At 44.7% G+C, this 10,988-nt stretch overlaps 1 protein-coding gene across 17 annotated transcripts in view; it reads left to right on the top strand.

Annotated features, from left to right (window-relative positions):
• The first annotated feature begins 2,326 nt into the window (after positions 1-2,326).
• RIMKLB (ribosomal modification protein rimK like family member B) overlaps positions 2,327-10,988 on the top strand; it is a 72,659-nt gene continuing 63,997 nt past the window's right edge. For 8 of the 17 annotated variants that reach the window (XR_004028270.1, XR_004028261.1, XR_004028268.1 and 5 more), the window contains exons 1-2: positions 2,352-2,726; positions 4,215-5,039. The gene's annotated coding sequence lies outside the window, so the exon portion shown is untranslated. Of the gene's footprint in view, positions 2,727-4,214; positions 5,040-10,988 lie in introns of all 17 variants that reach the window. The other 9 variants (XR_004028275.1, XR_004028272.1, XR_004028265.1 and 6 more) reach the window with 5 other exon arrangements.

The following is a 10,988-nucleotide window of genomic DNA, read 5'->3' as shown; positions in this document are numbered from 1 at the left end:
CTGTTTAAGCTTTATCATTGGCTTTGTTTTTTTAAATACCCTCCTGAGTTTTGTTTTACTCCCTATTAGCTTAAGTCAAAAGCAACGTTGTTATATACATGAGAATATCTTAGAATGTGTATGGCACATAGTAGCAATAAACTGAATAACAACTTTTTTTTGAGAGAGAGTTTTGCTCTTGTTGCCCAGGCTGGAGTGCAATGGCACCATCTCGGCCTGAAACCTCCACCTCCCAGGTTCAAGCGATTCTCTTGCCTCAGCCTCCTGAGTAGCTGGGATTACAGGCATGCGCTATCACGCCTGGCTAATTTTGTATTTTTAGTAGAGACAAGGTTTCTCTATGTTGGTCAGGCTGGTCTCAAAACTCCCCACCTCAGGTGATTCGCCTGCCTCAGCCTCCCAAAGTGCTGGAATTACAGGCGTGAGCCACCACGCCCGGCCCCGAATAACAACTTTTAAGGGCAAGTGGCAAGTGAGTTAATAGTCATACTTCCTATGCACAGTTTCACTAGTACAACCCACTTTTTCTGGGGATGCAGTTACCACCAATTGGATTCTTTAAGAGTGGGACTGAAGGAATAGGTTAATTAAATATTATTATTGATCCTCTGTACAATTTTTTCCCTGTGTCAATTTCACTAGGTTTATTTTGTCAGATTTTCAGTGTTAGTATATCTGTGCTCAAGCTTCCCTTGATCACAAAATGCTTCTCTTGGTCTTTGAGTTGAATATACTTTATGTCCCAGGGGGCTGAATATCAGAGTGGAAGTAAATAGCAACATTTTAGCTGTGTAGACCTTATCCCCTTTGTTCTCAAGATAGTGTATCTATCTTATAGGGCGTTTGTTCCTCTAAATTTTGTAAAACTAGACGCCTATCCTAGGTTACTCACTGATGTAACATAATAGCAGTAAACACTTTGAACAGCACTTGATCTGTGTCAGGTGTTAAATATTATATACTTATTAACTCATTTACTCCTTATGACAACTCCATGAAGTAGGTAACTATTTTTATTCTCACTTTTACAGCTCAGCAGATAAAGATACAGAGAGGTTAAGTTACTGCAGAGGATCACATAGGTAGTGGAACCATAAATCCAATCAGGGCAGTCTGGAAGTTGCCACCCTGGGTTATGCTACATCTTTTAAAGGACTCTCGAGACGCTGAAATTTGTCAAAAATTTTTTTAAAAGCAGAAAATGAAATTATATTGTCAATTGACTGGGAGAGGAGCAGTGAAAAGTTGTTAGCTGAGGTCACTGCGACGGCTGAGACCAGCAAGAAGGCAAACTGGTGAGCACATTACTGTACCTCACACACCTGGTGTCTCTGGTGACTGAAGTTATTTGGAAGTGAATCTTCCATGTAAACCTGGGAGGTCGTCTGTAGCCCTTTCTTTTTTTCTCCTTAAGAAAAAGTAATAGCGTAGTTGAACACATTCATATTCGTAGCCTCCTTTGGGCTATACTTTTATTTTTTATACATAGTTTTAGAATTTACAAAATGCTCTTAAAATATCTCATTTCATTCTCACAACGACTCCGGACTGTACTCTTTTATCTTTTCACAACAAAGGCTCAGAGGAAGCGTAGCAACTAACTTGTCCAAGGTTTACGCTGGTTTCTAGGGCGCAGAGCTGGCGCTATCCACCCCGCCGGTATCTCCAAACCCGTTTCAGCCAGGAAATTTATCGTGTGGTTTTAAATTTGCCTCTCAATATACAGAGGTATTGTCTTTACTCCAGTCACGGATAAAGACCTTCTAGGTATGAATGATCTTTGTCTCCATATCTTTGCCTACCGGAGGGAGGAACCACCGTAAGCGGGGACTCCGGGCGGCGGCCGGCGGAAGGGCTGGGCGGGAGGCGTCGGGATGTGGGCAGCGCCCGAGGGGGTCGGGGGCTCGCGTCGGGGCTCCAGGCGCAGATGGATGGGGCCTGAGCAGGGAATGTGAGGGCGGGGAGGGCGTACAACGGAAGGGACTAATCTCGCGGTTTCGAGTTGGGAGCAAACCTCGCCCCCCCCATCCGTTTCCCTTTCTCAGTGAAGACGGTTTCGGGGCGGGTGGGGAGGCGCGTCCTCGGAGCGCCCTCGCGCTCCCTTTTCGCTCCCCGCGGGCGATCCATCGCCTCTCTTCCCCCGAGGCCAGCGATGGCTCGGGTGCGGGCGAGGAGCTGGGAGGGCGGGTCTCGACGCAGGTGTCAGATCCGCTCGGCAGTGCTCGGCGCGCTGGCCCGGCCCCCGGCTCCGGCCGCCGCCCCCCGCCCGCCGCGCCGCCGCGCCGCCGCGCCAGGAGGGCGGGGCCGGGGCGCGCGCCGGTCCTCTGCAAGCGGGCGGGCGGGTGGCGCTCGGTCTGCGGGAGCGGGGCGGTCTCCGCCGGCGTCGCGCGCGCTGTGTGTGAGCGGGGTCGCGCGCGCGCGGCAGGCGAGTGAGGGAACGAGGAGCGGCCGGGTGTGAGTGTGTGGGAGTGAGAGTGTGTGGGAGTGGGGTGAGGGAGAGGCTGACGGGACGCGAGGCTGTGAGAAACTGGGCGAGTGTGCGAGGACGCCCGGCCAGCCTGCGGGAGCCGGGGTCGGCGTAGGAGAAAGGAGGCGGCTCCCGGTATCCCGACCCCCTCCCCCTCCTCTCCTTCCCCCCACTTCCAGCCGCCCGGCGGCCCGCGCTTCCTCGAAGGCCCCAGCCCGGCTCAGTCGGCCGAGAGCGAGGGAGGAGCCCCCCGAACCAGGTGAGCGGTACGACCGCTGCTGCCCCCGGGTGTAGAGCAGTGAGGCGAAGGCGCGCCCTCCCGAGTGGGCGAGTTCAGCGGAATGGATCCCCCGACTAGCGGGGGCTGGGCCGGGGAGGGGACCGGGCCGAGCGCGCCCGGGGTCCGGGGCTAGTTGAGGCCAGTGGTCGCCGCTCCGCGGAGTCGGTGGGGAGCGAGGCGGGGCCCGGCCTTCGCGCGTGTGCCGGGAGGCGCCGGCCCGTGGCGTGTGCGTGAGACCGGGCGAGCTGTGTTGAGGGGGCGGCGACCTCGGGCGTGTAAGGAGTATGGTTTCCCCGCCGGCGAGGGGGTGTGGTAACCCCGGGAACGCCGGCTGGAGTCGGACCTGCGGGCTGCTGACCTGTCCTCGGGATTGCGGCGACACCCCCCGCCCCCCATTCCCACAAATTCTATGGAGCGACCGCGGGAGGAGGATCATGTGGTGCGGTCCCGCAGTTACTGTATTCGATTCCACGTTTTCCTCCTTACGTGTAAATTTTAGAGAGTGGCAGTCATTCCACCTTCTCCTTTGACAGCCCTCTGAATGAGAAGGGGATGACCAAATAATTGCTTGTCTAGTTTTGATTCTTTGAAAATTTGAGCATGATGTAAATATTACACTACTTGCCCCTCACCCGCCCCCCCAAAAAAACGCAAACCAGAGTGGTGATAATTTCAGTCTCCCCTTATTAATATATCCTTATCTCTGATCACACATTTGTTATTCCACTGTTTTATCCCATTTGTATTTGCGAATAGCGATGGGGTGGTAATTCTGTTCTGTGAGTGGCGTTATTACACTAACCATGCTCGATGCAACTGCTATGTAAATTCTTTCAGTATGCTGTCATTTTCCCATTAGTTATATGTATTGTTACCACATCTTCGTGGAGTTAGGTTTAACTCTAAATCGGTATAGAAAGTATATGGGCAGCCTACTATGAAGATTTTTTTTTTTTGTGGGCTTGATATGTTCATTATATTTATGGATGTTCTTTATTAACTATAACCATTTAAATTTAAATGTTTTTAAATCTCATTTTTGTTACTTTCACAATATTGGGTAGCTTAAAGGTCATTTCTATTTTAAAAAATGATTTCTTAAAAGCAATTATGAGAATACTTTTAAGATATTCATTTGGAATAAAACACTCTCTGAAATTCCAGTCGCGGAGATTTAACATTTATTTCCTAAATTTTACTATGTAAACCTCTAATTTTAAAAATAATCATAGTTAAATTTCTTTTCCAATGGTTCCTGTTTTATTTGGTTATTGTGTTAAAGGGGAGGAGGCCTATTTTGTCTTGAGGTAATCAATCCTATTTTATTCCTTTCTATCTTGGTTAGTGCTGTTAATTTCCTTCTTTCATGTCATTGATTTAGTTGTTAGTTTGGCAACATGGCTGTTGATGTTTTTTATCTTTCTCTGTCTCCCTTTTTTCTCTCTTGTCTTCTCTTACCCCTACCAGGTGCTGGAGTCCGCTTGTCAGGGAGGGGGGCAGTCTGTGATTCTGAGAACAGAGCCAAGAAGGGGAACAGCAAATTCAGTCACATACAATCCTCCACTCAGTCAAGAGCCACTTTCCTCTTCCTGCCTTGCCCCCCGCAGGGGGTAAGGAACTGAGCGTTTAATCTTTAGCCCATTGGCTACCAGCTAAAATTCTACTTAGTTTCTAGTGGATAGCTTTCTTATTTTGCCCATGTTTCTTTAGAATCCCTATTTAATATACTTTTGTCAGTAGTAGCATCTAGGAGTAGCAGGGAGAGTGACAATAAATTAGCCCCTTCTTTTTTCCCTTCTCATTCAGGCCCCTTTTCCTCTCCAGAGGGAAATTACCAGTAAACTCTTCTAAATCTTCCACCCCTTCTCAGTCATACTGTGAAGAAACACACTAAAGTGGACATTATTTGACCAGTGAACACGAACCCAGCTTCAGGCATCGGTTTGTTGTGGCACATGGAGAAATATCTCTTTTAAAATATCTCCCAATTACCCTTTTCACAATTTGTATCCACCTAGGATTTGCTGCTGGGGTAAGTCACTAGATTTATTTCTCAAAGCTCCCCTCTCTATGAGCTGAAAGACTGACCAACCATGAACACTGGTAGGGGATGGGGAAAGGGGACAGAGCAGAGCCAGTTGTTCCACAGTTTGGGAAGCAGGAGTAGCTTTTATCATCTTCCTCTGGGGGAGCAGGCATAGAGACATAAACTGAGTGAAAATGGGTGGAGGAAGAACTTCTATACCCACGAACAACATGTGAAGAGAGAGAACCAAACATAAAGTAAGGAGGGTGAGTTTTATTGTATGTTGCTTGCTGACAACTGTTTTGGGGGCGCTTCAGTGATGTACATTCATAGAGAGACTTTGTTTTATGGCAGATTAGTTTACAAAGAGTATTCTGCAAGTGGGATTAAGTCACAAGCAAAGGAGTTCGAAACCAGCCTGGCCAACAAACATGGCGAAACCCCGTCTCTGTGAAAAATATAAAAATTAGCTGGGTGTGGTGACGCACACCTGTAGTCACAGCTACTCAGGAGGCTGAGGCACAAGAATCACTTGAACCTGGGAGGTGGAGGTTGCCGAAATTTTACCACTGCACTCCAGCCTGGGCAACAGAGCAAGACTGTCTCAAAAAAAAAAAAAGAAATTGTAATATGTTATTAGAATCTGAGGGAGGAGGAGATTGTGATAGTGAAAAAAGTATTATTTTTAAGTGTTAGCTGTGTTGATATGTGCAGTTGTTTCAAGAGAGGTTGAGTAGGGAGATTACGTACAGATGTTGGAAATTGTCTCTTAATTGTCTCGGAATTTTCTGCTTGTCATATGAGGGATTGTTAAGAAATAAGATAGTACCTCCAAAAGTATCTACATAATACATTTTAGATTTATATGCCATATGTATCTGTGTACATGTTAGGTTTGTAGGAAAGTACTGACTTTCTGGCTTCATGGTAGCTAATGCCATGGTGTTATTTTTAATGTTTTCTTTTTCAGTGTTTTTTTTTTTTTCCCCCTCACTCAAAATTGGCTTGGAGGACAAAAGCCACAGAGCTAGCCAGCTCTACTCCCCTAGAGGCTGGTCTGCATGGAACCCATCTGTTTATATCTTTTTTCTTGTTTCTGAAATTATGTTTTTGTTTTTTCTTCTAACTTTGTTAACAAAGCTAATTATTTCTGGATCAGTTATATGATCATTATGGGAAGTAAGCACAGGCCTGATCTCTCTCTCTTTTTTTTTTTTTTTTTTTTAAGAGAACCGAAAACATTAATTAGGAATTTTGGATAGCTGCATTTAGATCTTACAGGGGCCGGGTGCGGTGGCTCACACCCGTCATCCCAGCACTTTGGGAGGCTGAGGCAGGCGGATCACTTGAGGTCAGGAGTTCGAGACCAGCCTGGCCAAAATGGCAAAACCCCATCTCTACTAAAAATACAAAAATTAGCCAGGTGTGGTGGTGTGTGCCTGTAATCTCAGCTACTCGGGGGGCTGAGGCAGGAGAATTGCATGAACCCTGGAGGCAGAGGTTGCAGTGAGCTTAGATTGCACCACTGCACTCAAGTCTGGGTGAAAGAGCAAGATTCCATCTCAATTAAAAAAAAAAAAATAGATCTTATGGGGACACCCATTTGCCTGCTATTTAATATTAAAATAGCTATGATTTTTTGATACTCTATTACAACTTGATATAGCAGATTATTAAAATATGTTCTATTCCATAACTTCTCAGTGTTACATGTCAGGTTATGCATTTCCCACTGGGGATAACATCAGGGAATAAAATGGTTATGGGTTCTTTCTTCATGGAGTTTACAGACTAATTTTGGTAATCTCTGTATTTTTTATCTATCAGTTATCCGAGCAGTGTCTGAAGGAGTCTACTGGATTCTTAGCAAATGCGTACTAATTTGTGAATTGATGAACTGGCAAAACAAAAATCTGTTTAAACATTTACATGCCTGATTAATTGTACTACCTTTTATTTCAAAAGTGTCTGTATATCAAGTTGTGACAAAAAAGATTCAAACTTGTTCCTTTCTTAAATGCTTTTATTCTGTATTCAGCTTCTTACATTTTTTTTTCCTTCTGATACTAGCTTTTGGCTTCATGTTCCTATAAATTTAGAAATAAGGTCTCTAAAATGGCATATAGAATTGCTATGTAAGATCAGACCATTTCTTACTACTGTGCTTTCCAATTTTGAGGAGTATTTGAATTTTTCATACTTTATCAGAAAACTGCATTTTGAAAAGTCAGGCAGGTTTGCCCAAATAGCAACCTTGGAATTCTTCCCTGAGGCTTTGGAGTTCTCAGTTTTTAGTTTATTCCTTTGACATGTGATTTAGTTAGCCATATCTGTAAAGCCTTGGGCTTGAGAGTAAATGAATAGCTTTCTAACTCCTTTTTCAAAGTAATATCTGGGACGAAAATTTAGACAGAAGGCCAGACATTTATCATGTTAAATATGAGACTTTGGGACTTTGAACTGTACTGTGCATTAAACCTAGGAACTGTTTTCTGTGCCATGTTCCAGAAATAATTTGATGTAAGTTTTTTCTATTAAGTGAAATCATTAGAAATGTTTGGAGGCTGGGCATGGTGGCTCACACCTGTAATCCCAACACTTTGTGGGGCCAAGATGGGTGGATCACCTAAGGCCAGGAGTTCGAGACCAACCTGGCCCACATGGCGAAAACCCATGTCTACTAAAAATACAAAAATTAGCCGAGTGTAGTGGCACGTGCCTGTAATTTCAGCTACTCAGGAGGCTGAGGCAGGAGAATTGCTTGAACCCAGGAGGCAGAGGTTTCAGTGAGCCAAGATTGCGCCCACTGCGCTCCAGCCTGGGCAACAGAGTGAGACTCCCTCTCAAAAAAAAAAAAAAAAAAAAAAGAGAAAAAGAGAAATGTTTAGATTCCAGAAAAACTTTGTTTTTTTTTTGAACCAGGGTTTTGCTTTGTCACCCAGGCTGAAGTACAGTAGTATGTGATCATAGCTCACTGCAGCCTTGAACTTCTAGACTCAAGCGAACCCCCTGCCTCAGCCTCTTTAGTAGCTGAGACCATAGGCCTGTGCCAACATACCCGGCTAATTTTTTTTTTCTTTTCACTTTTTGTAGAGATGAGACCCCACTATGTTGCCCAGGCTAGTCTTGAACTCCTTTCCTCCTACCTCAGCATCCTAAAGTGTTTATTTTTTGTAGAGATGAGGTCCCACTGTGTTGCCCAGGCTGGTCTCAAACTCCTGGCCTCAAGCAATCCTTTTGCTTCAGACTCCCAAAGTACTAGGATTACAGGTGTGAGTCACTGTGCCTGGCCCCTACCACTTTCTAACTGTGACTTTAAACAAGTTATCTAACCTTTCTGCTAGAACAGCTTCACTGCCAAATGAAGACCATAACACACTGCAGAGGGATGGTTGTGAGGATTAAATGATAAAAATAAACCATCTCATATTATGTTTGGTACATATAATTACTCAGTATGTGAATTTATTTTCTTTATCCAAATTAGCTTTGATGGTTCTGATTTCTTTGTAGAAAAGCATAGAGAAACAAAATCTTAATTCCAGTTTTGGGTCTACTATTGTGATATCTTGGGCTGGTCTTTCTTTAAATTGGGATAATAGAAGCCTGTGTTCCTCACATTATTATATACAGATTAAGTGACAAAATATATATAGAAAGTGTTTTATGGGTCAGACGTGGTGGCTCACGCCTGTAATCCCAACCCTGGGAGGCTCAGGCAGGCGGATCATTTGAGGTCAGGAGTTTGAGACGAGCCTGAGCAACATGATGAAACCTCGTCTCTACCAAAAAATACAAAAATTAGCCGGGTGTGGCGGTGTGTGCCTGTGGTCCCAGCTATTCAAGAGGCCGAGGTGGGAGAATCACTTGAACCTAGGAGGCGGAGGTTGCAGTGAGCCAAGATCACACCATTGCACTCCAACCTGGGTGACAGAGTTAGACCCTGTCTCAAAAAAAAAAAATTGATTTGGTAAGGAAAATGGCATTTTATAAACTCAGATTACCTAAACATGCTTATTTGTTGAACATGTTTTCAATCATGACTTAACCTGTAAAAAGAGAAATTGTCTTTGCAACAAATAGAATTGTTTAAACATAGACTTTAAGAATTCATTTTATAGCACTGGCAGACCCTAGTTTTTAAAAATAAACCTTAATTATATACTATGATAATGGCTTGGGTGCAAATGTTAACACGCCTGTTAAGTTTTCCCTGACTCCTAAAGTCATTCTTCCAGAGGATGTGTTACCTAATGAATGCATTAACACTTGAGCCATGGCTCATGCCTGTAATCCCAGCTATCCGGGAGACTGAGGCAGGAGAATTTTGCTTGAGGCCAGGAGTTTGAGACCAGCCTGGGCAACATAGTGAGAACCTGCCTCTAAAAGAAGAGGAAAAAATTATCTGGGCGTAGTGGTACATACCTGTAGTCTCAGCTACTTGGGAGGCTGAGGTGGGAGGATTATTTGAGCCCAAGATTGAAGGCTGCAGTTGCGTCACTGCAGGCTTGGTGCAGAGCAAGACCTCACTTCTAAAACACACACACACACACACACACACACACACACACAACCCCAGACTAAAACCATTTGAGCTCAGACTTTACTAAATAGGTAAGTGTTTGGGGTATATATTTCAAGCAAAAGGAAGCATGAAAGAATATAATGTGTCTAGAAAATTGGAAGTGACAGAGGGCAGAAGATTTATTTGGAGGCTTTTATAGTAGTCCAAGTGTCATAAGTTGAATATACTGGAGATAAGAGTAAAGTGGGCCAGGCACGGTGGCTCATACCTGTAATCCTAGCACTTTGGGAGGCCAAGGCAGGAGGATCACTTGAGGTCAGGAGTTCGAGAGCAGCCTGGCCAACTTGGTGTAATCCCATCTCTACTAAAAATACAAAAATTAGCCGGGTGTGGTGGCACATGCCTGTAGTCCCAGCTACAGGAGGCTGAGGCAAGAGAATCGCTTGAACCCGGGAGGCGGAGGTTGCAGTGAGCCAAGATCACATCACTGTACTCCAGCCTGGGTGACAGATTGAGACTCCATCTCAAAAAAAAAAAAAGTCAAACGCCAGTGATATTAATATTTAGAAGATAGAATTAGCTTTGTGTAAACAGTGAAAGAAGGATGGAAATAAAAATTGATGCCCAGTTGTCTGAATTGAGTGCCTTAATAAGGATAGGTATATCAGTCAGGGTTCTCCAGGGAAATAGACTCAATAAGATATATATATATTTTTTAAATTGTGTATGTATTTTAAGCAGTTGGCTCATGATTGCAGAGTTGCTAAGTTCAAAATCTGTAGAGTAAGCAGCAGTCTGTAAACTCAGACAGGACTTGATGTTGCAGTCTTGGGTCTGAAATTTTTGGGCGGACCAGCAGACTGACAACTCAGGTAGCATTTCTGTGAGTCTGTCTGTAAGTCCTGAGTCTTGAGGAAGAGTTCCTCCTCAGTTTTTGCTTTTTAGCAAGACCTTCAACTGATTGGATAAAGCCCCTCTACTTTATGGAGGCTAATTTCCTTAAGGTCAACTGATTAGATGTTAATCACATATAGAAAATACCTTCAGCAATGTGTAGACTGTTGTTTGCCCAAATAGCTTGGAACCATTGCCTCACCAGGTTGATGTAAAATTTAATGATCACAATGGGGAATATATGTGCTGAAACATTTCTGTGAATAAAAATACATTCTTTGTTTTTTGTTTTTGAGACGGAGTTTTGCCCTTGTCACCCAGACTGGAGTGCAATGGTGTGATCTCAGCTCACTGCAACCTCCGCCTTCTGGGTTCAAGTGACTCCCCTTCCTCAGCCTCCCAAGTAGCTGGGATTACAGGCGCCCACCACCATGCCTAGCTAATTTTTGTATTTTTAGTAGAGACGGGATTTCACCAGGTTGGCCAGGCTGGTCTTGAACTCCTGACCTCAGGTGATCCACCCGCCTCGGCCTCCCAAAAGTGCTGGGATTACAGGCGTGAACTACCGCGCCTGGCCTTTTTTTTTTTTTTTTTTTTTTTTTGAGACGGAGTCTCGCTCTGTACCCCAGGCTGGACAGCAGTGGCGCGATCTCGGCTCACTGCAAGCTCCGCCTCTCGGGTTCACGCCATTCTCCTGCCTCAGCCTCCCGAGTAGCTGGGACTACAGGTGCCCGCCACGACACCCCGCTAATTTTTTGTATTTTCTTTTTTTTCTTTTTCTTTTTTTTTCCTTTTT

This window comes from Nomascus leucogenys, chromosome 23 (assembly GCF_006542625.1).
Source record: "Nomascus leucogenys isolate Asia chromosome 23, Asia_NLE_v1, whole genome shotgun sequence".
NCBI lineage: Eukaryota > Metazoa > Chordata > Mammalia > Primates > Hylobatidae > Nomascus > Nomascus leucogenys.
Note: the sequence above shows the minus strand (reverse complement) of the source record. Positions and strands in the feature narration are given on the sequence as shown.